This window comes from Peromyscus maniculatus, chromosome 3 (assembly GCF_049852395.1).
Source record: "Peromyscus maniculatus bairdii isolate BWxNUB_F1_BW_parent chromosome 3, HU_Pman_BW_mat_3.1, whole genome shotgun sequence".
NCBI classification, from domain to species: domain Eukaryota; kingdom Metazoa; phylum Chordata; class Mammalia; order Rodentia; family Cricetidae; genus Peromyscus; species Peromyscus maniculatus.
Genome location: NC_134854.1, coordinates 4456062 through 4483377, shown reverse-complemented (window position 1 = coordinate 4483377; position 27316 = coordinate 4456062). Strand labels below are relative to the sequence as shown.

General features: G+C 39.0%; 1 protein-coding gene across 10 annotated transcripts in view; it reads right to left on the bottom strand.

Annotated features, from left to right (window-relative positions):
- Positions 1 to 27316, bottom strand: part of Cadps2 (calcium dependent secretion activator 2) — a 544863-nt gene that overhangs the window by 225799 nt on the left and 291748 nt on the right. The window lies entirely within an intron of this gene.

The window sequence follows — 27316 nt, the reverse complement described above, 5'->3', positions numbered from 1 at the left end:
TAATAGCACAATATGTGGCATTTGAGCTGGCAGCTGAAAAATACTTAATGGACACCTATAATTTCAACACTATTCCAAACAACTCAGGGCACAGAAGTTCAGGAAAAAAATTGAAATTACAGAGGCAAACACAAAAAGCAAAACCAATCATTGAAGCTGTACAAATATGTCTTGTATTTTAATATCTTCCTTATAAAATGATATTAAAGGAAGTCAACTCAATTACAGGCAGAGAAGAATGCTCATGACATGTTTTCAGGTCTAGATCAATACCAAAGATGTTCCTCCCGACTGCCTGTAGTCAGAATTATCAAGATGACATTATAACTTAAACAAAGTCATATTTTCATCAAAATATCAAATTAACAGGTGACTCTTTGATAACGCCTCACTTTACCAAGCCAGCTTAAGAAAGAGAAGTCTGCTCTTCTGATGTTACCTGCCATATCAGTGACATTACCTTTTCCCCCTTCACATAGTCTTGACTCCTTAGAAACACAACCATATCCAAGCTTTAGTAGGCATGCTATAGAAGGGCTATAGTGTGAAGACAAAACAGATACAGGTACAGCACACTATGACCTAAGACTCATCTGTACACCCTAAATCATCAGGAAGAGTACATAAACCTGAAGTTTAGATATGAACTGAAGAATCATAAGCATGGTCACAGATGTGAAAATATTTTCAAAACAAAACCAAAGGGTGTCTTTCACTCTCCAAAGATATTTTTTATCCTACATGTAAACGGATGTATTCGGGGGGGAAAATCTGCAAGAAAGGCTTTCTTTTTCTCTAGCAAACACGGCATAGCCATAAAATGCCTCAAACTATTCTCAGCTTGCAACCTGCTAACTGTACAAACTTTGCTGAATCTTTGCTCAAGGCTATCCTAAAGGCCCCATTAAGTTCAGAATATCTTCAGACTCCAGCATATAAATGAGATCCAAGAAGAGGCTAAATGACATTCTAGATGTCTATTTCAGAATTATGACTACACTCTAGAATTCACTCATTTTGACTGTGAGAATAGGCTGTGAGATCCTGAACAGTTCATTTCTTAAATAGCAGCAGGGTTAAAAATAATGTGGGTATTCATGATTTCATTGTTTTTTTTTTTTTTTTTTTTTTTTTTTTTTTACTGTTGAGTAATATTCCACTGTGTATATGTGCCACATTTTCTTTATCCATTTTTTGGTTGAAGGGCATCTAAGCCTTGCCTTGGATAAGGTGAAAATGGGGGGTGAGATGGGAGGGGGAGGCTCTGGGATGGGAGGAGGAAGGGAGGGGATCTGTGGTTGGTATGTAAAATGAATAGAAAATTTATTAATAATAAAAAGTATCTAAAATGTGGATAGCTTTTGGTCAAACCAGTAAACAAAGAAATATCATTATCAACTAAAAGGAGATTAAAAGAAAAAACAAAGACCAAGGCAAAGCATCATTGTGATATTCCTAGCAAGCGTGGAAAAATTTTCCTACACTCCCAACTCTTCCTTTCTTAAAACATTAATTTGGCATAAACTATCCATAAACCTTATCTATTTTAAATTCTTCCTTCTGTATTTATTGAAAAGTATGCCAATTTAAAACTTTCATAAAAGAAGTAAATACTTTAAGAATTTGCAAGTTTCTTATTCTCTAAGCATTTCATACGTTATAAAACAAGGTCTCAAAATAACTACTTACAGTGAAACCACCAACTAAAGATCATCCATAAATCGAGTATCATCATTTCGGGCACATGGCTTTTTATTTTTCTTATTTTTGTTTTTTCTGATGAGCACTTCTGACTGAAGCCGACAGAAAGATTATCGTTCAGCTTGATCCTCAGAATAACTTTTGTTCCCTTTGTGAGGACACCGAGATATGTAAGAAAGCGCTGCCTCAGCCACATCAAGACACTCAGGGCCTTTGATCCTCAGAACTCCCAGCACTGCTAACCCCACTTTCCCCTGCTGCTCCTCTGTCCCTCACCAGGCAGTCAGATACTGATTTTGTTAATCTTGTGACATATTTGTCACCGTCGGTTTGACTTCTTTGTTCTGTCATTAAAAAAAATTTGCTTGTGTTATATCCCCTCCAGATTCTGTTAACCAAGCTTTCCTTTCCTTATTGACTTGCCTTAGCTCTTTTGTCAAAAATAAACTAGCCATAGGGCTGGTGGTGCAGTTCAGCAGTAGAGTCCCCGTAAAACATGGATAAAGCCTGGGATTTCATTCCCAGCTCCACAGAAAGTAATGATGACAAAAGTAAACCCAGCTGGATGTGGTGGCTCATGCCTCTAACACCAGTATTTACAAGGCAGAGGCAGGAGGATCATGTACAAGTTGGAGGCCAGCCAGGACCACATAGTGAATTTCAGGCCAGACATATCTACACAGCAAGGCCCCTTTCTCAAAAAAACAAGGCAAACAAAAACAAAAACACTTAAATGACCACAAACAACAGGACTTCATTCTGGACTGACAGTTCTGCTGTCATTCTATATTCCTTTCCTTTTCATTTCAAAGCCCAGGTGTGGCTTTTGTTTTTCTGGAAAAATGGTCGAGAAAAGGTATAATCATTGTCATGCATAAAAAAATGTAGTGATAGACATAGGAATAATTGTTTCTAAGAGAACTACCCTGGAAAATTGGCAATGAATTATCAAAACTGGTCTGCAAAATAGTCCCTTGGATTCTGAACTGAATAAAAAGAAAAGTATTCCTTTGTGGGACTTGGTCATGAATATTTGCAAGGAAGAGGTTCCCAAGGTGCAGAGAACTCCGAGGGCCATGAGGAATATAGGATAGAGGAGTTCTTTCCAATCCACAGCACTGGTCTAATCAAGAGGTCCTAAGTGCTTCCAGTGGAAGCAGTCTTCAAAGAGCCTGCAGGCTGGGTTTCATCACTGTTCCTGGACAGGCGCACTTTCCCCCACCTTCCAAAGAGGAGACTGTGGCTCCCCTTTTGTTGCTCTTGTGACAGATGAAATTTGTGCTAGGGCAGGGTGGGACGAGAGGGTACGGTAGCAGCAAGGTCTCCTTTATAGGTTTATAGGCTGCCAAGACTGCAAGGAAACCATATGCAGATGTTGGGCAGGATGTAGTGAAGACATGGGACTCTATGTAGTTCCTCTGAGTGGAAATGAATGTTTCCTATATGGGCAAGGGGTGGAGTGGAGTGGTAGTAAGGGAACATTTGGTAGCTAGAGGCTAAAGCATGGCTGATTGGATAACTCCACTGGGATCCCATGCTTTCCTAGCAAAGAACTACTACTGCTGCTAGAGAGCATCGAGTCAGCTGAGAGCCACGATTCCTGGTTTCTTTTGCATCTGAGTGTAAAAGTTCTAGCTAATGAGAGGCGAAGAGTGTAACATGTCTTGTTGAGGTAAGGTGATTAAGGTAGAGATATACTTTCCTTACTCTTTGCTCATCAACTGCAGAGAAACACTGGGGGCTTTGGGGGGTGAGAGGGACTGAAATGAGAGAAACTAGAGCCTTGGATGAGCACATAGAAGGAAGGCACACTTCTGTGTGAATACTGACATGTTTTACTTTCTTGTTACAGTATTTAGCAGTCTTATCTGTAATATTAAGGCAGTGGTTTGCTTTGTGAAACTTACACTGTAAATAGGTGTTCAAAGAACTGCTTTTCATAAGTTAACTCAAATTCAATAGTGTTTAGTTCATAAACGAGGAGATATGTCTTATGTTGGTGATCACAATCGTCAAAATATTTAACAGATATAAAAAAGTACATTCCTCTGAATTCTAAATACACACCTAAATTAAACTGTAGCTCTGTACAAAACAATTAACTTCATATACATACACATTTGTTCTTTGCTATTTGTTTCTTTTAACCTTTCTTTATATATACATTACTGCTTCTAGGGTATTTTTTGCCTCTAACACTTTAAATGTCTTGCCAGTTAACAGGACACAAAAATGTTATGATGTCTTATCTTAAAGGCAACATAGCTTCTTCACAAAAAAGGGCAAAGCAACTTGCAATTTTGCTAAAAATGTGATAAGAATATAAGACTTTTTAAAGTTTAAAAAAACTGTCAAACTTAATACTCAAGACAAAAAACAAATGTCATAAACATGCATTGCAGTAATACAGGGCTCATAAGGATGTTTCTCTTAGAATCTACTAACATGGTCCTTCAGAACCTTTCCCTTCTATTCAGATATCTTGATTAAAGACAGAGCCAAGTCATGTGCATCTGTCTGTCTCATTAATTAAACTCTGTGACTTGAAAACACAACATACAAATGCACACATATTCACATACACACACACATGCATATAGGCACACACACTCACACACACACACATATATACACATGCACACACATTCACACACACACATAGGCACACACACACACATATATATATATATACATGCACACACACTCACACACATATATACACATGCACACACACTCACACATATACATATAATGCTTATACACACACTCACACACACGCACATATATACACATGCACACACACAGATACACACACCCCACCCCACTGAATGAAAAGGAAGCTGGAAGACAGTGGTGTTCAATAAACAGTAACTGCCATTTCCTAGCATTTCTTCATAGACATTTCATTTGGGAGTCTGAAAGAATATATGATTGACAAAGAAGACACAAGTGGGATGAGAAGTAAAGGCGGACTGTCTTGGAACTCAACGCTTTAGCAGTGGGGGCTTGGCAAAGGCTCACAGTTCTGATGCTGACATTCTTGTTACCAAGGCCACAGGGCCCATGTTCTTCCTAAGGCTGGTTGTTCAGCTGTTCCCTTGTCACCTGGACATAGCCTCAGTTTCCACAGATTGTCATCAAGATCATTTAAACCAGTATGTAGACTCTCATTGCTTCTTACACTATGTTAAATAACCATATATCATCAACAGTCAAGGAGAAGCCCATATGGAACCCCACTATTTTTGAGACAGTCTCCTGTATTCCAGGCTGCCCTCAAACTAATAATTATGACACTCAAGTTCTTCTTTTCCTTCTTCTATCTCCCCAGTGCTGGGATTACAGGCATGTCCACTTAAAGCCACACTGGAGACCTTATACATGTTACACCAGCACTCTATCAAGTGAGCTATAACCCAAGCCTCATCAATTTTTAAGAATTAGGGAAGCTAGGATTTAATTATTGAATCCAGAAGTCAAGGACTTATAAGAAAATCATGAGTGTGGGGATGGAGTGTTGGTCCAGTGGTTAAGAGCACTTGCTATTCTTATAGAGGATGTAGTTTGGTTCCCAGAACCCACATGGTGACTCATGACCAGCTGTGACTTCAGTTTCAGTGGATCACACAACCTATTCTGGACTTTTTGGGTACATAACATACATGTGGTGTATACATATCCATGCAAGAAAACATAACATGTAAAAAGAACAAAGGAAATCAAAATCATAATATATCATATTCTATGGGGAGGGTGTTACCAGGAATAGTAATTAGTAATTAGTAAATAGTAATTATTGTCAAATGGCCATTAAGATACCAACCAAGTGTGGTAGGGCCCAAGAAGCATGCTGCCTGGCTGTGGAGCAGAGCAGCCACAGTCACTGAAAAGCTAAGTCTGAGAGATATCAGATGCTGTCAGCAATGGCTTTGGGGACAGATTATCTTTGAGGTATAGAGAAAGACTTCATAAAGTCTTAAGTGAACAAGATCAGGGAGGTTGGACAAAATTATTTCCACTAAAAAATGCTATTACAAAGGTGGAGTGTGAAGACACAGCCAGTTAGGAATGTTAAATAAGCGAGATGAAGATAGAAGGTACTGACAGACCCAGAGGGATGACTAGTATTTTGCTAAGGATTCTAGTCTATCCATATACTGTACATAATATGCAACCCAAAGATGTTTCTAAGCAAGGGGATGAGGAAATAAGATTCTCACACTCTTCAGTCAAGAAGAACGCCCAATTTCCAGCTACATTTAGCCTAGAGAGGATTCATGAGGAGTCAAGTACTCTCATATCCAACTATGGATAGATTGGTGTTAAGAATTCATGTTTGAAGCAGGCTTTGAAGGGACTAAATATGATATTAACAGGGGTCTTGGATAGTTTATGCTTAATTTTGTTCCTATAACAGATATGCTTAAAAGAAGGAGAATCAGAGCAAAAATCTGATGGATCTTCTCTCCAGATAAGTGGGGTCTATATTTATAACATTTTAGGTTCAACAGGCACTTTATATTTCAGTAAAGATTGATAATGACTGTTGCTTGCAAACCTTTCAAGTAACTTGCTGAGTTTAGGACCTGGAGACAATATATATTATGGAAGAACTACCTGAATTTCCTTCAGTTCATAAATATCACTTAGCAGATATTAGTTATAAGCATATGTTTTCTCTAGTATAAGGGCTCCTACAACATGAAGTACATGAAGCTGATGGCTTTTCTGGAGAAAATTAGCATCCTGTGTGAGCAACATTTTCCAGTCTTTAATGCACTTGAGGTTGCTTAGTCTAAATGATTTCTCCTTTGATTTAATATCATTGCTCCCTGTCCTACTCAGTTGAAACAAAAACAAAACAAAACAAACAAAATAAAAAAACCAAAAAAAACCCCGAAAATAAACAAACAAACACAAAACACACTCCCTCACTCTGGCTAACACAATGCTATCCTATATACAGAAAGATAATCATGAAGTCTCTGTCAATCTTATTGTGTATGGGCTAAATCTAGTTTCTTTTATTTTAAAGGCTAGAAAGAATCCCAGAAGTTACAATATGGAACTGATCAAACTCCCAATCCTTTACCAAGTGTGTACTTTGCCTAACAGGGAATTACATAGTCCCTTCCTCCAATATAGTTCATTTATTATCTTTTTACAAGAAAAACCTGTTTTGAAAATAACAAAAGAGAACTTTTAAAAAGTATTGGGGTGGGAGATGCAGTTCAATGGCAGAGCAGGTACTTAGCGTGCATGCACAAGGCTCTGGTTCAATGCCCAGTACAGAAAACCTGCAAAATGAGTTAAAAAGGAAAGTAGCATTGTTCTAATTATATACACTTTCTTGCCATTAGCTTGCAAATAATAGAAGTGAAGAGCTTTGTTATTCTGACAATAGTATATGGAGAATTGAGGAAGAAAAGGAAAATGAGGTGTGAAAACCTATTCCTTATTTTTTCTTATATACATTCACTGAACAATGGTCTGCTGTGGGAACAGGCATTAGAAGGCAGGCAGCACAGGAGACACTATGTGGTGATGTAGCAACTGGTCTGTAGTACACAGGATGATTAAGACGGCATCCTTAAGCCATTTTATTTTTACATTTTAACTGGAATTATATTTAAGATGTGTAGTGTGATATTTTGATATATTGAGGCTAATTAGCTTATCCATCTCTTCACATTACTATTTTTATTATTTTAAAAAATTGACAAATAACTTTCAAGCTCTACTACAGAGCTACAGTAATAAAAACAGCTTGGTATTGGCATAAAAACCGACATGTGGACCAATGGAATCGAATTGAAGACCCTGACATTAACCCGCACACCTATGAACATATAATTTTTGACAAAGAAGCCAAAAGTGTACAATGGAAAAAAGAAAGCATCTTCAACAAATGGTGCTGGCATAACTGGATATCAACATGTAGAAGGCTGCAAATAGATCCATATCTGTCACCGTGCACAAAACTTAAGTCCAAGTGGATCAAGGACCTCAACATAAATCCAGCTACTCTGAACCTGCTAGAAGAGAAAGTAGGAAGTAGTCTTGAATGCATTGGCATAGGAGATCACTTCCTAAATATAACACCAGTAGCACAGACACTGAGAAAAACAATCAATCAATGGGACCTCTTGAAACTGAGAAGCTTTTGTAGAGCAAAGGATACGGTCAACAAGGCAAAGCAACAGCCTAGAGAATGGGAAAAGATCTTTACCAACCCCACATCTGACAGAGGACTGATATCCAGAATATATAAGGAACTCAAGAAATTAGACATCAAAACGACCAACAGTCCAATTAAGAAATGGGCTATAGAACTAAACAGAGAATTCTCAACAGAGGAAACTCAAATGGCTGAAAGACATTTAAGGAATTGCTCAACATCCCTAATCATCAGGGAAATGCAAATCAAAAGAATCCTGAGATACCACCTTACGCCTGTCAGAATGGCTAGGATCAAAAACACTGAAGACACTTTATGCTGGAGAGGATGTGGAACTAGGGGAACTCTCCTCCACTGCTGGTGGGAATGCAAGCTTGTACAACCACTTTGGAAATCAATATGGTGCTTTCTTAGAAAATTGGGAATCAATCTCCCCTAAGATCCAGCTATACCACTCTTGGGCATATACCCAAGGAATACTCAATCATACCACAAGAGCACTTGCTCAGCTATGTTCATATCAGCATTGTTTGTAATAGCCAAAACCTGGAAACAACCTAGATGCCCTTCAACTGAAGAATGGATAAATAAATTGTGGCACATATACATAATGGAATACTACTCAGCAGAGAAAAACAATGACATCATGAGGTTTGCAGGCAAATGGATGGATCTAGAAAAAAATCATCCTGAGTGAGGTAACCCAGCCTCAGAAAGACAAATATGGTATGTACTCACTCATAGGAGGATACTAGAGGTGGAACAAGGATGACTGGACTGCTACTCACATCACCAGGGAGACTACCTGGAAAACAGGACCCCAAGAAAGACAAGAGGATCGCCCAATGACGGAGAAATGGCTGAGATCTACATGAACAACCTGGACATGAGTGGGAGCAATGAAGGGCGAGGGTCGAGGGAAAGAGTGCAGGAGATCCCAGCTGGATCAAGAACAGAGAAGGAGAACAAGGAATAGGAGACCATGGTAAATGAAGACCACATGAGAAAAGGAAGAATCAAAGTACTAGAGAGGCCCACAGAAATCCACAAAGATACCCCCACAAAAGACTGCTGGCAATGGCCGAGAGACAGCCGGGACTGACCTACTCTGGTGATGGGATGTCCAAACACCCTAATAGTTGTGCCAGAAATCCCATCTAAGGACTGAGGAATCTGGATGCAGACATCCATGGTTAGGCCCCGGGTGGAGCTCCGGGAGTCTAATTAGCAAGAAAGAGGAGGGTTTATATGAGCGAGAATTGTTGAAACCAAGGTTGGATAAAGCACAGGGACAAATAGCCAAACGAATGGAAACACAGGAACTATGAACCAAAGGCTGAGGGGCCCCCAACTGGATCAGGCCCTCTGAATAGGTGAGACAGTTGATTGGCTTGATCTGTTTGGGAGGCATCTAGGCAGTGGTACCAGGTCCTGGGCTCACTGCATGAGTTAGCTGTTTGAAACCTGGGACTTATGCAGGGATGCTTGGCTCAGTCTGGGAGGAGGGGACTGGATCTGCCTGGACTGAGTCTATCAGGTCGATCTCAGCCCTCAGGGGAGGCTTTGCCCTGGAGGAGGTAGGAATGGGGGGTCGGCTGGGGGGAAGGGGAGGCAGGAAGGGGGAGAACAAGGGAATCTGTGGCTGTTATGTAGAACTGAATAGTATTGTAAAATAAAATAAAATAATAAAAAAAAGAAAAGAAAAAAATTGACAAATAATAAATGTGCACATTAATGGAATACCCAAAAGGAATACTAAATATCCTTAAAAAGAAGTGTTGTTTCTGGGCTGTGGTGGCGCACACCTTTAATCCCAGCACTCGGGAGACAGAGGCAGGTGGATCTCTGTGAGTTGGAGGCCAGCCTGGGCTACAGAGTGAGTTCTAGAAAAGGGGCAAAGCTACACAGAGAAACCCTGTCTCAAACAAACAAACAAACAAACAAACAACAACAAAAAAGAAGTGTTCTCATAGCAACATGGGTGAGGGTGGAAGGTATTATTCTAAGTGAAATCAACCAGGAGGAGAAAGCCAAAAATCAAGTGATCTCACTTATATGTGAATCTAAGGCTAGAAAGGGTTTCACTAAAGGCTGGGAGAGAAGAGGAGGGGAGAGGGCAGGGTAGGACAGGGAACGGGAAGGGGGAAGGGAAAGGGGAAGGGGGAAGGGAAGGGGAAGGGGGAAGGGAAGGGGAAGGGGAGGGGAAGGGGGAAGGGGAGGGGAAGGGGGAAGGGGAGGGGAAGGGGGAAGGGGGAAGGGAAGGGAAGGGAAGGGAAGGGAAGGGAAGGGGGAAGGGAAGGGAAGGGAAGGGAAGGGAAGGGAAGGGGGAAGGGAAGGGGAAGGGGGAAGGGGGAAGGGAGAAGGGAAGGGGAAGGGAAGGGAAGGGAAGGGAAGGGAAGGGAAGGGAAGGGAAGGGAAGGGAAGGGAAGGGAAGGGAAGGGAAGGGAAGGGAAGGGAAGGGAGGGGAGGGGAGGGGAAGGGAAGGGAAGGGAAGGGAAGGGAAGGGAAGGGAAGGGGGAAGGGAAGGGAAGGGGAAGGGAAGGGGGAAGGGGGAAGGGAAGGGGAAGGGGGAAGGGAGAAGGGAAGGGGAAGGGAAGGGAAGGGAAGGGAAGGGAAGGGAAGGGAAGGGAAGGGAAGGGGGAAGGGGGAAGGGGGAAGGAGGAAGGGGAAAGAAGGGGAAAGAAGGGGGAAGAAGGGGGAAGGGGGAAGGGAAGGGAAGGGAATAGTTGCTGTGAGGAGTACTGTGGTAGGTTGAATAGGTATGGCCCCCATAGACTCATGTGTTTGAATGCTTGGCCTAAAGGGAATGGCACTATTAGGAGGTGTGGCCTTGTTGGAGTGGGCTTGGCAGTGTTGGAGGAAGTACTTCATTGTGGAGGTGCGCTTTCAGGTCTCATATATATTCAAGTTACACCCAGTGTGGTACACAGTCCTCTTCCTGTTGCCTGCAGATCAAGATGTAGAGCTCTTTGAATCTCTCTACCCCAAAGTCTACCTGCATGCTACCATGCTTCCCTCCATGACGCTAATGGACCTCTGAACTGTAAACCAGCCCCAATTACATATTTTCCTTTATAAGAGCTGCCATAGTCATGGTGTCTCTTCACAGCAATAGAAACCCTAAGATGAGGCCCCTAATTGGTTATTCAACACCAGTGGTTAGCCCTGAAATCATACACATACAAGTAACACTAAAAAGACTGAACAGGCTGTATTTAGGCACACTATAATATACACATACATATATACATATGTGCAATGTGCATATAAGGGGTTGGAGAAGGGAAAGGGGAGGAGAAAATGATGTAATTGTATTTTAATTTATAAAAATGTTTAAGATTTGATTTTGACCATTTTTGTTGTTGTTTGCTTTTGATTTTTTTTTTTTTTGAAACAGGATCACTTTGTGTAGCCCTGGGTGGCCTTGAACTCAATAGATCTGCCTGCCTCTGCAGATCTCCTGAGTACTGGGATTAAACTCACCCAGTGAGTTACACCACTATTTGAAATGTCAAAGCCATTCTAAACTACAGTCTCTATCATAACAGTCAGCAAGTAGTTTTGTTGTTGTTTTGCTTTTAGTATGGCTGTCCAAACACAGGTGCACAGAAAAATCATAAACAAGACTGCAAATCTAAAAGTTATACTTGATCAAAGTACATAAAATAAAAGAAAAGGCCTGACAGCTAACACAGGAAACTGTCATCTTTCCACTTCTGGAAATATGGAGAATATTAATTTTGCTAAGATGCCCAGGTCCTGCCCTCTAAACAGCAAAAAGAGTGTGAAGGTTTCGGGAATTAAGGATGTTAATTGTCCCGTTTATTAAGGTGGGGACAATGTATTCACCAAAGGGATTGTGTGTATGCCAGTGTGTGTAATGTGTTCATGGGTGTGCACATATGTTTCCAGGTGCACTGTTCATTTGTGTTCCTACATGTAAAGGTCAGTTTAAGGTGTCTTGCACAATCATTCACCTTGATTTTTTTCCCCAAACACAATCTCTCACCAAATCTGAATCTTATTGATTGGAATAGATTGGCTCCACAGCAAGTCTACCCACCACTATAGTGCTGGGATTCTGTGCTCACCACCCCACCCAGCTCCTGGGTGTAAAAACTCAGGTCCTCATGCTTGCAGAGAAAGCGCTATACCAACCCAAGCATCTCTACAGTATTTTATAAAGAGTTTTATATGTGAAAGGGAAAAAAGTCAGTGTTGGAGATGTGACATGGTAGAAGTTTGGCTATTCATTGCTGGCTTAGGAAATGGGAGGAGGCCATGAGCCAGAGGAGACTGACAGCTTCCAGAAACTGGAGAAGCAGAGGGGTCACATTCCCCACCAAAGGAATTCAAACCAGACATCCTGATTCCAGCCCACAGAAGGAGGGCATTTTGGATTTATGACCTTCGCTATAATTTGCTGTTTGATAAACACTATGACCAAAAACCACCTGGGAAGGAAGGGGTTTATGTGGCTTACACGTCCTCATCACAAGCGATCATTTAGTTCAAAGGCATGAACTTAAGTGCGAGCACAGGTGAGACACACAGCAAAGCAGCTTCTCTCCATGGCTCCCTCAGCTTGCTTTCAATTCAGCACCACCTGCTCAGTGGCGAAATCCCCAGTGTGCTGGGCCCTCCAACTTCAATCGGTAATCAAGAAAATCACCTATAGTCTTGCCTACAGGCCAATCCGATGGAGGGACTTCCTCAGTTGAAGTTCCCACTTTCCAGGTGACTGGTTTGTATCTAGTTGATTAAAAACTAACCGATATAACCTTTTAACTTACAAGGTAAAGAAGGCATGTTGTTTAAAGCCACTACATTTTTGATAATTCATTACAGCGAAACAAGAAACTAACATAGATAATGAAAGCTGAGATTTCACTGGGATAAGAAACTCTCATTGATTCAAAGATATCTGTAGCCAGAAACTTCCCAGCAGTCCAGGCCAATCTCTCCCATCCACTGTCCCACAGTGGCTTATAAAATAATCACTCAGAGGCTTATATTAATTACAAACTGTATGGCCTATGGCTTCAGCTTCTTGCTTGCTAGCTTTTACATCTTAAATTAACCCATTCCTACTAATCTATATGTTGCCATGTGGCCATAGCGTTACCAGTCTGCTGGCATCTTGTTGCTCCTTGGACTGCAGCTGGTATCTCTCCCAACTCAGCCCTTCTCTGTGTATCTCTGCTTGAATTTCACACCTGGCTATAAGCTTTCTTGCCATAGACTAAAACAGCTTTATTTGTTATCGAATGGGAGCCACACATATTCACAGCACATAGAAAGACATCCCACAGCAGATATCCTGGTATGTAAATTTCTATCGTCAGCTTTACCTATACTTATGCATATTTATTTCTGTCATAGTATTTTATTTGAAGAAAGATTTAAATACAAAATATGTGTATGTGTAGGCCTGGGCAAGTTTATGGGACCACATGTGTGTGGGAGCCTGCAGAGGCCTGAAAAGGGCATCGGATTCCTTGGAACTGGAGTTACAGGCAGTTGCAAACCAACACGTGGCTGCTGAGAACTGAACCTGGGTCCTCTGCAAGAGCAGCAAGTACCCTTAATTGCTAAGCCATCTCTCCAGACCCATCTCTCACATTCTTAAAGAACTGTGCCTGTATTAGAAGTTTCAGATATATTGTTTTATCTCATATTTTAGTCATAATTGTAATTAAAGCAAAAATTTAAACTTTTATTGTAATAAATGTAAATAAATCTTAATAATAAGAAGTGGAAAAAACAAGGGCCATCACACGTATTTCTAACAAATTTCAAGCTCTATACCCCAAATGATCAAAGACTATTTCTTCTATTTGAAGCCTTTTTAAAGATTCTGAAAGACAAAATCAAGCTTGTCAGTTACTATGTTTTTCATTGTTCAATTAAGGATATTGGCCTTTTTCTTTTTCATACATCATTTTTATTTCCTGGAAAGTATTGATTTCATACTTCTTTTTGGAAGGACTAATATATCCCATCATAGTGACATCTGTGTCTTAAAAGCAATCTAGATAGGAGGGCATCCTGATTATTCTTGATCTATTCCACTCAGTCATAAATTATGAATGGCCATGACCTTTGCAATTACTTATTGATACAGTTTCCATCATGGACACTGCATGAGCAGCTTTATTATGCTTTTTTTTTTCAAATCTAACCTGGCTATAATAATGCCTGTCATTTATAAGACCCTTTCAGAGTGCCACAGAGTGCTTTATGAAATTTAAATTAATTTTCACATTACCCTAAAAAGCTAGGCACTATCTTCTTACATAAATAACTTGACACAGAAGTTAAATGAAGAGCCAAGGAAGGTTTTTTTTTTCAAGACAATACACACTTTCAACTTCACAGCTCCTCCTCAGTCTAACATATTATCCCTTTAATTATTTCAAAATATTGTATGAATGTGCTTAGCTTTGTTCTTACCATTTGGATATTATCTATGATGAGAATTCTTAGAGTCAAGTGGATTGCTGTCTATCTGTAGACATATCTGTTACATAATGCTAAATGTAGGAACAGGCAGTATCAAACGTGGATACCACCAGGAGTATCCTTAAACTCAAGAATGTGGGGCACATAATGGAGCAAAGTTTTCTGGGTTTGACTAACTCATTTATACACTACATATCACTGTCAGTATTTGTATTAAAAACTAACTGCCACTCTGAAAGGGGTCAGAAAATGTTTATTGTTCAATCTAAGCCTATGATGGGGCTAACAGTCAAAACTTGAATATGTTAAAATGAGACTAATGAAAACCTTCCCAATTCGTCATTTTAAAGATGGGGGTAAAAGAGTCAGAAGTCACATAAATAATGGGGAGGGAAGAGAGAGGACTGAAAGGTCAAGAAAACTGAACTAATGCAGAGTAGCATGAGATAAGACACCAAGATAGAGGAGAGAAATGGAACAAAGCCCGGGAAAAAGGGAAGACTGTCATGTCCTTGCAGCTACTGTGGAAGGCTGATCTGAATAGTGTACACCTTTAAAGACTTTATTTCTGACTCATGAAATTTACATAGAAATGTGAACTAGCTGAAAATCAAAGTACACAGTTCTTACTAACACTCTAAGAAGCCAAGCAGGATGTTCTCATCCAAACTTCAGGAGGTAGGGCTGTTAAAGAAAAATCACTTGTCTATTGTGGTGATATATTGTGCACCCCAATGAAACTTATCTGGGGATCAGAGGACAGAGCCAGCCATTTAATTAGACATAGAGGCCAGACAGTGGTGGCACACACCCTTAATCCTATCACTCGGAGAAAAAGATCCTTCTCTCTGTCAGTTCAAGGCTACATTGGGAACAGGTCCAGGTATCGAGGCACACACCTTTAATTCCAACACTTAAGATCTCATGCCTTTGCTTGGGGAGCACACACGCCTTTAATCCCAGGAAGTGAGAAGGCAGGGCACAGAAAGGTATATAAGGCGTGAGGAAACAGGAAGTCTCTCTCTTGAGGCTGAGAAATTTGTAGAGGTAAGAACATGGCTAGTTTGTTCTGTTTTCTGATCTTTCAGTTTTCACCCCAATACCTGACTCTGGGTTTTTTGTTTTCATTAATATGACCATTTAGCAATCCGTGCCACAGTCTATTTTCTAAGATATGATATTTTCATATCAACTTAACATGTATTCTGTGTCCCTGTGGTGAGATAATTTAAGATTTATCACGTAAGAAACATTTCAAGTATACATTATTATCAACTGCAATCATCGAGGTAAAAATGGATTGCCAGAAGTTACTCATCCTGCATAACTAAAAATTTGTGCCATTTGACTTGCATTGCTCTATTCAATGCAAAATCAAGCTACCACTCTATTCAGTTCCACAAGTCTGATTCTACGCTTTCACATATAAGGAATAAGATACTGTATTTGTCTTTCTTGCTTGGCATAATTCACTTAGTGCAATGTTTTCTAGCATCACCCCCGTTGCTGAGGATAATAAGATTTCCTACACTTTGGGCTGAATAATATTCCATTTCAAATAAAAATACCCAATAGTCAAGGAACTGCAAACAACAATAAGCAGTTGTGTCACATATATTACCATTGCTTTTACAGAAAGACAAGATCAGTGCCTTGCTCAGCCATCACCCGAGAAGTTTTCTCTTGCAGTGAATGGGAACAAACACAGGGACTACAGCAGGACACTATATGGACAGTGAGAGATTTTGGCATACTCACTTCTAAATAGGAGGTCTTCAGAAAGCCCCTCACCTCAGGGCTCAGAGAGTTATAAGGAAGAGGTCATGAAATGACTGTAAAAGCCACAGGTGATGGAAGACATCAGGGAAACAGTATTCTCCAGACATGACAGGAATGACGCACATAAGAACTCACAAAGATGTTGGCAACATGCACAGGACCTGCACAGGTTCAAGTCACAGTTCTACCATTGAAGGGGGGAAGCAGAGACAAGCTCACATCCCTAGCCAAGAATCTATCCATGATTGACACCTACTTGCAAAGGAAAATTTAGTTTTCTCCAATAGAGTCTGACTGGGTATATATGACTTCTCCATCAGAGTCTCACTGGGTATATATGACTTCAATGCTAGGTCCAAGTCATGCATTGTTCTATAATAGATGTTTCAATTTATCACTTGCTTATGATCTCAGGCATTTAAGCAAAAGTTATCCATTTCCTCCTTGCTATAATTTTGCATAGGAGAAACAAAACTGAGCAAGGCAAACTACCAGAAAGGTTTATTCTTCAACATTTATTGAACATATATTGTGAGGCAGAAATTGTTAGAAGGACATAATGCTAAAACATGACCCCAGGAATTCCTCTTAGATGGTGACTATCCTCTAGGCACCACTATATTTTTAAATTTAGTTTTGTCTCTTTGCACCGTAGAATATGTATCTGGAAAATGAAGTGACTTAAATAAATGGGCTATACTATCATTTTTAACTTCAAATTATACAAACAAAACAGAAATGATGTGATAAAACAACTGGTCTTGTTTCTTAAGCACTTCTAGATTTAATATAAGCCAATTATATAATAAGTGAAATACGCAACCATAGATTTTCTTGGGAATGAAGTCGAATATAAAACTTGAGTTTCACTTACTTAGTATCTTTTGCAGCTAAATTGGACCTATTAGAATCTTAAGAAGTAAATCATCCACAGGTTTCTATTATTTCATCCTCATATCACAAATTTTTAAGAGAGCCACTGGCTACTGTGGCTAGGTTGTTCATTTTATGTGGGATAAAAATGAATTAACACAATATGTCACTGTATATTTACTTGGTATATTTTTCTTCCTAAAAATAATCTGGATTTTTGTTCATAGAAACAATGAAAACTTTAAAACTACAATATCCTAAGTCTATCTTGAACTCAAAGATATTAAAAGGATATGAAATAATCATTGTATCAATTTACTAAAAGACATAAAAGTTATATACCCCAAATCTGTATAACACTTTTCTGAAAAATTAAAACTCAAATGAGCAGAAGAATATACCATGTCCACCTTAGTTCCGGTTAGTGCTGTTAGGGCAGTCAATCTTCTGGAATTGAAGTAGTTTCTTAGATAGAAATGTATGATCTGATTCTAAAATTCATAAGGCAGAGCAAATTACCTGAAATAACCACAGCACAGACAGGAGAATGGAGGTGGGAAACAGAAGGGTATATTTAAAAAATGGGGAGATGCTAACTACCTTATTTCTACATTAATTGCAAAGCTAATGTCACCAGAACAACATAGTATTGATATCAATATAGAGAAACAGTAAAATAGAGTAGAGTACAAAATCCAGAAAAAGATGCCCAGAAATGGAAAATTTTTTCAATATAGGTATTAAGTAAATTCAGTGAAGAATGATTTTCTCACATTTATGTAGAAAATTGTTGATTTATATGTAATAAAATGCTTCATTAGTCTTTATGTAGCTCTTGATTAAAAATTAATTCTGAGTGGAGCAAAACCCCAATAGTTAAAACTGAAAACAATAGAACTTTTAGAGGTAATCAAGAATTCTGATTTTGAGTTTGGCAAAATGTCCTTGATACAGCATCATGAGCATGAGTCATAAAGAAGAAAGTTTGTACAGTGGACTTAAGAAAAGTAAAACTTCTTTCTAACACAGTATAAAGAATAAAATATTTATATCCTATAATCTAGTAGTGTATATATAAAAACTATACCAACTTCTCAAGCTCAAAATAAACAAAAAAGCAATATAAACTTGGAATAAAAGCCAGAAAACTAGAAAGGGGCCACTGGGGGTGTGTACATGTGTGGGAGGGGATAAAGGCCCCAGGAAAGAACAGATAACAGAACACAGGTGCTATGAAGTTGGAAGGGAGAATATTGGGAGAGAGGTGGAAAGACAGGGCAGAGGAAAGGGTGGAGAAGAGTTAAAATGGAAGATGTATGAAAAAGCCACATAGAAATATTTTATATACTCACTTAAAAATAATAAAAAAAATTGTTTGAACAGAGGAACCTACATGGGGCCTGAGAGGGGAGAAGAGGGAGGATTAATGCTCCTTCCAGAAACCATAGATTATTAAACAAAGCTCCCAAAGTCAAGCATGGGATACCTCCTACAAGTTGTTCATCAAGGAGGTCTAAGTGGCCCCTAAACAATGCATGCCATTGCCATTGCTTCCGGTTTCCCAAAAGAACTTGATAGGAAGACCCTATTGCTGAAGACATCACATGCTTTGGTCACAGAATGTGGAAAGATAAAGCTGAAAGCTTCTCCCCTGCTGGTGAGCTTTCTCAATGCTAGAAGATATAATGCAAGCTGCTGGCAAAGAGAAGTCAGTCTTATGGGGCTGTGAACTCTGAAGTAAAATAATGACAGGTCTGACAAGATGTGCCCATTGGCACAATAATGGGATGAATGTTATGGGGGTAACTAATTGCTTTATTATTGGATTCAAAGCTTGCTCCACAAGAAGGAACTCATATTTAGTACATAGCAAAAACATGTGGGTTCACTGTAGGGGAGAACCTACTGCTATTGCTTTGATAAATGGATATGGTATCAAACTGACTTCTAAGTACTTATCTTCACAACCATAGATTAGTGCAGTTCTTAGCCTTGGTTGGAAAAACTTTATTTTAAGAGGATGGTAGTTAATACAGAGATTCACAATGGCTCAAAATGCAGAGAATAAGAGACTGAGGAGTTCTTGACCCTAAACAGGCCAATTATATCACCCTCCCCATCCAAAGGCTCTCATAGCATAGAGGACAGTAAACTATGTAAGAGCCATTTGGGGACCAGTACTATGCAATAGCATCTTCTGGAAATTACCTGACCAGTGCGATCACAAACTCCCTGTATCCTCCATAAAAGCTACACAAGACTGGTTCATCAACATTGTATGGTGGAGATGGGAAGGGCTCATGAGGTCCCAATCCTCTCTGCCAGATTCCTGGCAGTTAGTGGCTGCTGACAGAAGCATGGCACCTTTTTCAATATGTGGTCACTGACAACATTGCCCATGCTTCAGAAAATCTCTGACACTCATGAAGGCAACATACTTAAACTCAGTGGGTTACACACACGATGAAGTCATGAGAGCAGGAGGTGGACTTGCTAGGAAGAAGTGTTTCAGCAGGAGGAGGGGAGCGCTAGACAGGGTAACAGCGGTGAAAAGAACAGAAATTCACTATATACTTGTATAAGACTCTCAAACAATGAAAACTAAATTAATTTGAAGAAATAAGAAAGACTGTTTGAAAAGAGGAAACCACTATGGCATCAGAGACAGCACAGGATAAAATGGAAGGGGGTGAGTACGACCAACATGCACTTGAGGCATGTCCAAGTACTTTGTATAACATATACAGTAATAAAGATGGACAAACTACTTAAACAGATTCTTCATCAAAGAGGTAGTAGCTGTCAAGTAATCACATGAAGTCGTTACTGAGTTAAGAAAGTGTAAAGTATAATTACAATGCAACAGCAAAACACACTTATTAAGAATTGGTGCAGTGTTTAACCCTACCATTTGTTCTGCCATGGACAGAGGAGGGCCTTTATTGTTCTGGGGATGTAGAGAAATGTCAGCTTCTATGGCTATAATGCCCTCCAGACTGCCATCATAGAGGGCACCAATCTACAGCTTGCTCAGCTCCTCTTAGTGTTAAGAAGGCAAGCCATGCTTTCTCCTACTTCTGTAGCAAAGATCTTGGTCATCTCCTCAGAATGTGACAGATGAACTCACCGAGGAACCACTAACTAGTGTAAGTTATCAAGTCACCTTGCCTTCAAGAGCCAGAGTACGTGCTTTATAAACCAGACACAATTAACTTGTGCTGGAAACAATATTTAGAAAGGAGATGAAGTACAGACATGGTATCTCTGATCCTTTCCTGCCCGTCTCTGTTTCTTGTCTCTGGCATAGAGCCTGAGCTTTGACTGCAATTCTCTGGAGAGATATGTCAATAAAGATTGAAGAAGGACAGAGGTATTTTTTTGTGTGTGTTATTTTTCAATTTCTGAAAAACTGTAGCACACTCTAAAATAACAAAAATGAAAGGTCTCCTGTGTACAGTGAGCTGAGTTAGACAGATGAAATGTAACAGAATCCACATTTCATTTTGCTGCAAATGATATAAATCCAATATCTAAGACAGCAGTCACCAAGCACTGGCTATTTCAATAAAATTGGATATTAAACTTTTCTTTCAAATTGGAGAAAATACCTACGATTATGACTTTACTAGCAGATCTCTGCTGCTCTCTGAATTCATATAATGTGCTGGCCCTTTAAAATAAAATCCTCCCGAATATAAATTTTGTTTGTCTGAATTAAGAAAAGGCCTGAAGTGATTTTTATCAATTAACTGTATTATTATTTATTAAAAACATTACAATGATTAGTTACACAATCAACATTTAAAATCTATTCCTGACCTTGTATGTTGAACAGAAATGCTTCACAATGACTCTATAAACTAGACAATTGGGGAAATATTTTAATTTCTTTGTTCTAATATATGGGACTTCAGTTAGTCATGCTATTTGGCTTAAAGAATTACTAAGGCTCCTAAATAATGGAGGGGGAACTAATTACAAATAATATATCCAGAGAAAAAGAGGGAAAGAGAAAAGTGGCCGAAACAGCACACTTTGTAAGACAATGTCCTCCAGTTAGCTGCTTGGCTATGCCCCAAGGTAGTGTCTCTCTCATCAAGACTAAAGACAAAGCTTACACAGCCTCTGATAACTCCCTAGAGTCTATTTTGATGCTCAAGAAAAGCAAATAAAGGAAACACCTGAAGAAAAAGACAAGTATAAAAGCTAATTTTCACTTGAGAAATAAAGGTGTGATAAAGTTTTTAAAAGACAAGTTTGTTTCCATAGAATAATCAATTGTATAAGGCTAATTTATACCTTAATACTTAAAATGGATTTGAAATCTACATCTACTAGTTCCACATTGTATTTATATCAGTAAAATAAGCACACTTAATAGCATTTAGAGGCCAGATGATGGTGCCACAGGCCTTTAATCTCAGCACTTGGGAGGAAAAGGCAGGTGGATCTCAGTGAGTCTGAGGCCAGCCTGTTCTACAAAGCGAGTTCCAGGACAACCAGGACTGTTACACACAGAGAATCCCTGTCTCAAAAAACAAAACAAAAATAGCACTTTCATACATTGGATGTGAACACTTCTAACTTTAAAAAATATTACAGTGGAGTGTAAATAAAGGGAATTCATAAAATAAAGGCTTAATAACAAGAATATCTCCAAAACATGTATTTAAGAGATGCATAAAATTTCAGCCTCATTTTTTTTTCAATTGTGAAATTTACTTAAAAAAAACATGTTCCGAATCTGCTGCACTGAAAAGGAAAATAGACTCTGATTGTAATGCTTCCCCATCCTCCCGGGAAAGAAGGACACCAAAGCTGTGAACTCAGCCTAACTGCTTGTGGTGGCTTGTGCCTACAATCCCAGTCCTTGGGAGACGGAGGCAGTAGGGGCTCAAGTTCAAGGCCACCCTGGAATCGCAGCTACATAGTGAAATGCTGCTTCATTTGAAAAAGAAAGAAAGCAAGCAAACCTTGGTGGTGCTACTTCTAAGACTAAAAAATTTGGTGAATTCTCCAAAAGTTTTTTTTTCTGTACTTAAGCAAAACACTTGGCAAACGAGTTGCATTTAACATTTACACATTATACAGGTGTGATACACAATATGAAAGGCTCAATGGAAACTGCATTGCACAGAAATAGATGGAACTATTCTGATTTTTTTGTATACATCAATGTAAGGTAAGCCTTACTTTTCAAAGATTTCAGGACAAATCCACTTTGTAATGAGCACTCAACTAGTTGGCTGTTTATCAGAGAGAGCATACATTCATAATTGTTTCCTTAGAAAAATCCCAGTACTGCCTCCAGGTATCCTCCTCACACTTGGTAAAGAGTTGGACATCCATTCAGATGGAAAATGTCCATATGCCATTTCCACTTCCATAAATAGGTATTTGCATATGGCACCCACAAAGAAATCCACATGCTGAGCCGCTGCTAAATAAGAGGACCTTCAGCTGCCGAGCGCCACCTTAGCTGTGAGCCTTCACTTCACCACTGCATGCAGTGAGGCTGTTTCCCACTGTCCCTCAGTCACCAGGTCTCAACCCTGGCTGCAACTCAGAATCAGGAACTGGCATGCTTCTTCAGCATGTGCACACTGGCATGGCCTGGCAGTGTTTCAAAGGCTTTCCTGAGCTCACCTCAGGGAGAGGTCTGCTATTAGAAGTTGTATTCTTTCAAATCTTCTAGAGAGGTGGTTTGTTTGTTTGTTTGTTTGTTTTTTGTTGTTGTTTTGTTTTTTGGGGAGGAGAGGGGGTTTTACATCAGCATTTCTTTTTTTAGTTAAAAAATATGTGTATGGTATTTTGCCTTGTGGGTACGTATGTGTGTCCCACATGCACGCCGGGGTTACAAAAGGGTGCTGGATCCCTAGGACTGGAGTGATGACAGTTTGAGCCATGTGGGTGCTGGGACTTGAACTCTAGTCCTCTGGAACAGCAACCAGTATTCATAACTGCTGAGCCCACTTTCTACCCCATATATCAACATTTCTAAAACTAAAAACTTATTGTGATAGAACTTTCAAAATATATCTGTACCCAAGAATATTCAAAAACTAAACAGCTACCCAAGAATATAATTCATTCACAAGTAGACAGAAGGTACCTAATATGATTCAAATCATCAAATCACTGTAGAAATGACAAAAGCCTAAAATGCATATCACATATAAAATTACTTCATTAATTTTTGATTCCTGTTTTCTAAATCATAAGATTTTAAATCATCCTATACCTTGATCCATAAATCACTTTCAAATGTATTAATTCTCTCAGTCATAGCTACTTCATGTTTGGTATGAGGAACATACTCTGCAGTCATAAAACCAAATTCTGGTACTCACCACTCTTTGTCCACCTCTTAGGAAATGTTTATGTGTCTGTCGGTATACTCTGTTCATAAGCATCCCATTCACCGCCCTCCCATACTCCTCTTCTCTCTCACCAGTCTGCTTTTTCCTCCAAATACTCCTGTTTTGCTTTCACACCACACGTGTGTATGTGTAAGTCTGTATTATAAATATGAAAAAATTCTGCAATATCTATCCTCCTTTATGACCCTTTGCCCACCCTTTTCTTTTTAGACACCTCCCCTTTTTCATAGTGTTTATTGTACTTTCACATCATCCATCCATCCAATCAACCATCTAATCATCCATCCATCCATCTATGTATCTATCTATATTTGTATTTATATGTATATCACAAATAAATATAGATTCTTATTTTTACTTAAAAAGAGAGTGTTTCCACTACCCTCCAAGAAGATTAAATGGAATTATGTTTGTAATATAAGTATTAATAATAGCTAGTAATTAAACAAAATAAGAGAGCACTAGAACAAGAAAAGATACATTTCTATTTCCCTTCAGTTTACAGTTTACAAACAAGGGATCAGAGGTCTGGAGACTAAAGATGACCAGATCCTAAAGCTGTTCAAAAAGGTGTCAATGGGGTGCACACACCCTCCTCCTTCTGCTGAAAGGATCCAAGGGATCCTTGAGTTTCTCAGGGAAGAACAATTATATCATGGACTCATTGTTGACAGTAATCTGCATAAGGAGAGAATACACATTTTCTCAATAGTTTTTACCATTCAGTTACTTTTGAACATAGTGGTCAAGCATGAAACTACTGGGACAGACACCAAGACAAAACAGACAAAAATAATGATACAGAATGCTATCTTTTACTTTCCGAACTCATCGATGGCAGAGGCACTGACGCGCATTCCCCTGCTCCAGGCTCACCACTACCGCTAGTCTCTTTAGTGATACTAGAATTTAGAAACCAAAGTTCATATGCAGTATCAGTTTCTAGTTAAGAAATGTATTCATATATACTCAAAAGTATGTGTTTATGGGATCCCTACAGTATTTATTTATGTTCTCAGTTTCTTTCTATGAAACACACAGATAGGTTCATAATTAACATATCAATAGCACTTAATATTGAATAATATTTTTATTACAGGTCTTCCTGTAACTAAGGCTTATGTTACAGAACAATTTAATAATATCATAAGAGTTGCTAAATTAGTACAGAAAAGTTTCATATACACTTGACCCAGTTTTCTAAAAAACTAAGAGTTTGTATTACCATGGGATATTTATCAAAAGCAAGATGCTTAAAACAGTCCATCACTCCAACTAAATGACAAATGCTATTGGATTTGAGCAATTAGTAACATTTCAGCTTCAAGAGCTCACCAACCTACTGACTTGCATTTACTGTTCACGTCTTATTATTCTTCTCGGATCTTTCATCAGCGTTGTTTTTCATAACCTGAGAAAACTGAGGAGTCCTGACCAGTCTCTCTGTACATTGTTCCCAGTGTGGCTTTGCCTGACAACTTTCTCATGTGTGGGCTGGGCTCATGTCGGGGCCTGAGGAAGAATGACACAGATATCCAGCATGGCCGTCTTGCGGCCCTGTATGAGCGGGATGCAGAGGAAGTGGTGACACCACAGAGGCCAGCCTTCTGGCCAGGTGAGAATGCCCTGATTTTTCTTGGCTAGTGACTTAGAGCTGAGTCTTTTCTCAAAAATCTTCTAAGGGAATTTATTTTTTGCATTTTCAACACAGTTAAATTTGTTTATCACAATTTCTTTTCCACGTGGCAATGCCTTTGATACACCTGGTTGATATGTGTGTTGATGTGTGTGTGTGTGTGTGTGTGTGTGTGTGTGTGTGTGTGTGTGTGAGAGAGAGAGAGAGAGAGAGAGAGAGAGAGAGAGAGAGAGAGAGAGAGAGAGAGAGAGAGAGAGAGAGAGCGCCCTATCAGGCTACACTAAGATGAAGAGTTGACTTTTTCCTCCAATAACCAGAGAGACACTGAGTAATTTTAAGGACAGAACAATGGAGTTTTTCTGATGTTTTAATAAATCATAGTAGCTGAAATATAAAAGCTGAATTAGAGGGGCCATTGTGGCAACTGAAAAAGTAGCAGCAAGTTCTTACAGCAGCATGTGTGATAAATAGGATACCTTGAATTAGGTCAGTGGAGATGCTAAGGGATGAGAAGGATCAGGAAAATTCCAGAGAAAGCTGACAGAACTTATGAAGAGGTGGGATATTAGGATGAGGGAAGGAGAAACAGAGGGACCTCTAGGTTACTGACTGACATTGCCTGTATGGAATATTTCTTTATGATGGTATGAATCCCATGTTCTTCTTGTATGCAGTTTCAGTATGCAAATCTGAAGCTCCAAGGAAGGAAGATAACTTTGGAAGTCAGTGACACACAAATAATATTTGTGTTCTTCAAACCTACTTAGATTGTTAATATAGACCAATGGTTTTCCATCATGGGTCTCTGCAGGACATCTAGCAATGTCTTGAGACATTTTTTATTATTGCACTCTGGCATTATTGACTAAGAGACAGAGATGACATTAAATATCATAAAATGAATGGGGCAGCACCCAATACTAAGTATTTTGCTCAAGATATTATATACTAAAGTTGAGAAACTGATAGAAAAATTATCTTTTTTTAAGGGTATGCAAGTGTACTCTCAGATTTACAATTATATACGAAATGTATTACTCATATGTTCAACTTCAAAATGGATTAAATATGTTATTTAATCATCTAAAAATTAGTTAAAATATCCAAGAACTAGTTATAAAATTAGGTTTCAAAGAGCCACTATTTAATACTGAAAAATAGTTACAATAAGGAGATATGATAAATTAATATAATTATAGTTTAAGTGAACAACTCTGATTCATAAATCTGTAAGATCAGATGCACTCTCTGAGGATCTTCTGTTACATTATGCTACAGCACCGTTACTGAATGAATAAAGGTGTGACTATATGATTACATGAAGAAAAAGTTGAGCTTAGCTGTCCAATGCTTGTACAAAGTCAAAGTCAAAGAAGTAATCTGGAACTTGAGAATTCAAAAATTCTAACAGCATAAGAGAGGGATAAGAGGAATTGGAAGAAAAACGTGATTCTGAGAGGGAAAATCCCCCAAACACAAAATGCTTGCCAGTGTTCTTCTATACCTAAAATGAAAAAGTCATCCATAATATTAAAAAAAATAAGTAAGAACTCTAAAGGTTAATGCTCTTAAAAATATTTGTGATGGCTGTTTTCAGATCTGGATTCAGAGCAGAAGATAATGTCCTCAGAACATATCCACTTCATTAGACAGCAAATCACCTTCCACACTGGGTTGTAGTGATCACTGGACTACTTAGCCCTTTAATGTCATGAGGAATTCACAGGGCTTATAACCATACATTCTAGATAGAAGGCAGTGTGTGTAGGAAATATACCCCTGCAGTATTAAAAGCTGTGTGAGGAAGACCACCTCAATGAGAAAACAGAAGAGGGAAGAGAGAATGCCCTGTAGAGGTATTCTAATTTGGCTAAGTGCTGCAGATAGAAACAGCGGGTAGCCTTGTGCATTAAAAATGATCTTTCAACCCTTCAGCAGAATCATTAAATGAGACCAACATTTCACCAGCAGGGACAAGTGGTTCGGTATGAATGACATTCTGCAGCCAGAGGAGATGGAGCTGATGACTCTGAGCTCACATGTACCTGTTACACATCTAAAGCCTATCATAATATTTTCTAATTTATACATAATTATGCTTAGCTATAATATGGATTTATGAAAAATTACAAAGTCTTATATACTTTCCCCCATTTGTTAACTTATTTTGTGTGTGCCTGGGTATGTATATACATGTGTGTGCATGGGGGCAACTGCATGCAATAGTGTGCCCATGGAGGTTTTATGACCAGCCATGCTTAATGTGGAGGTCCACCATATGGAGTATAGGGATTGAAGTCAGGTCAT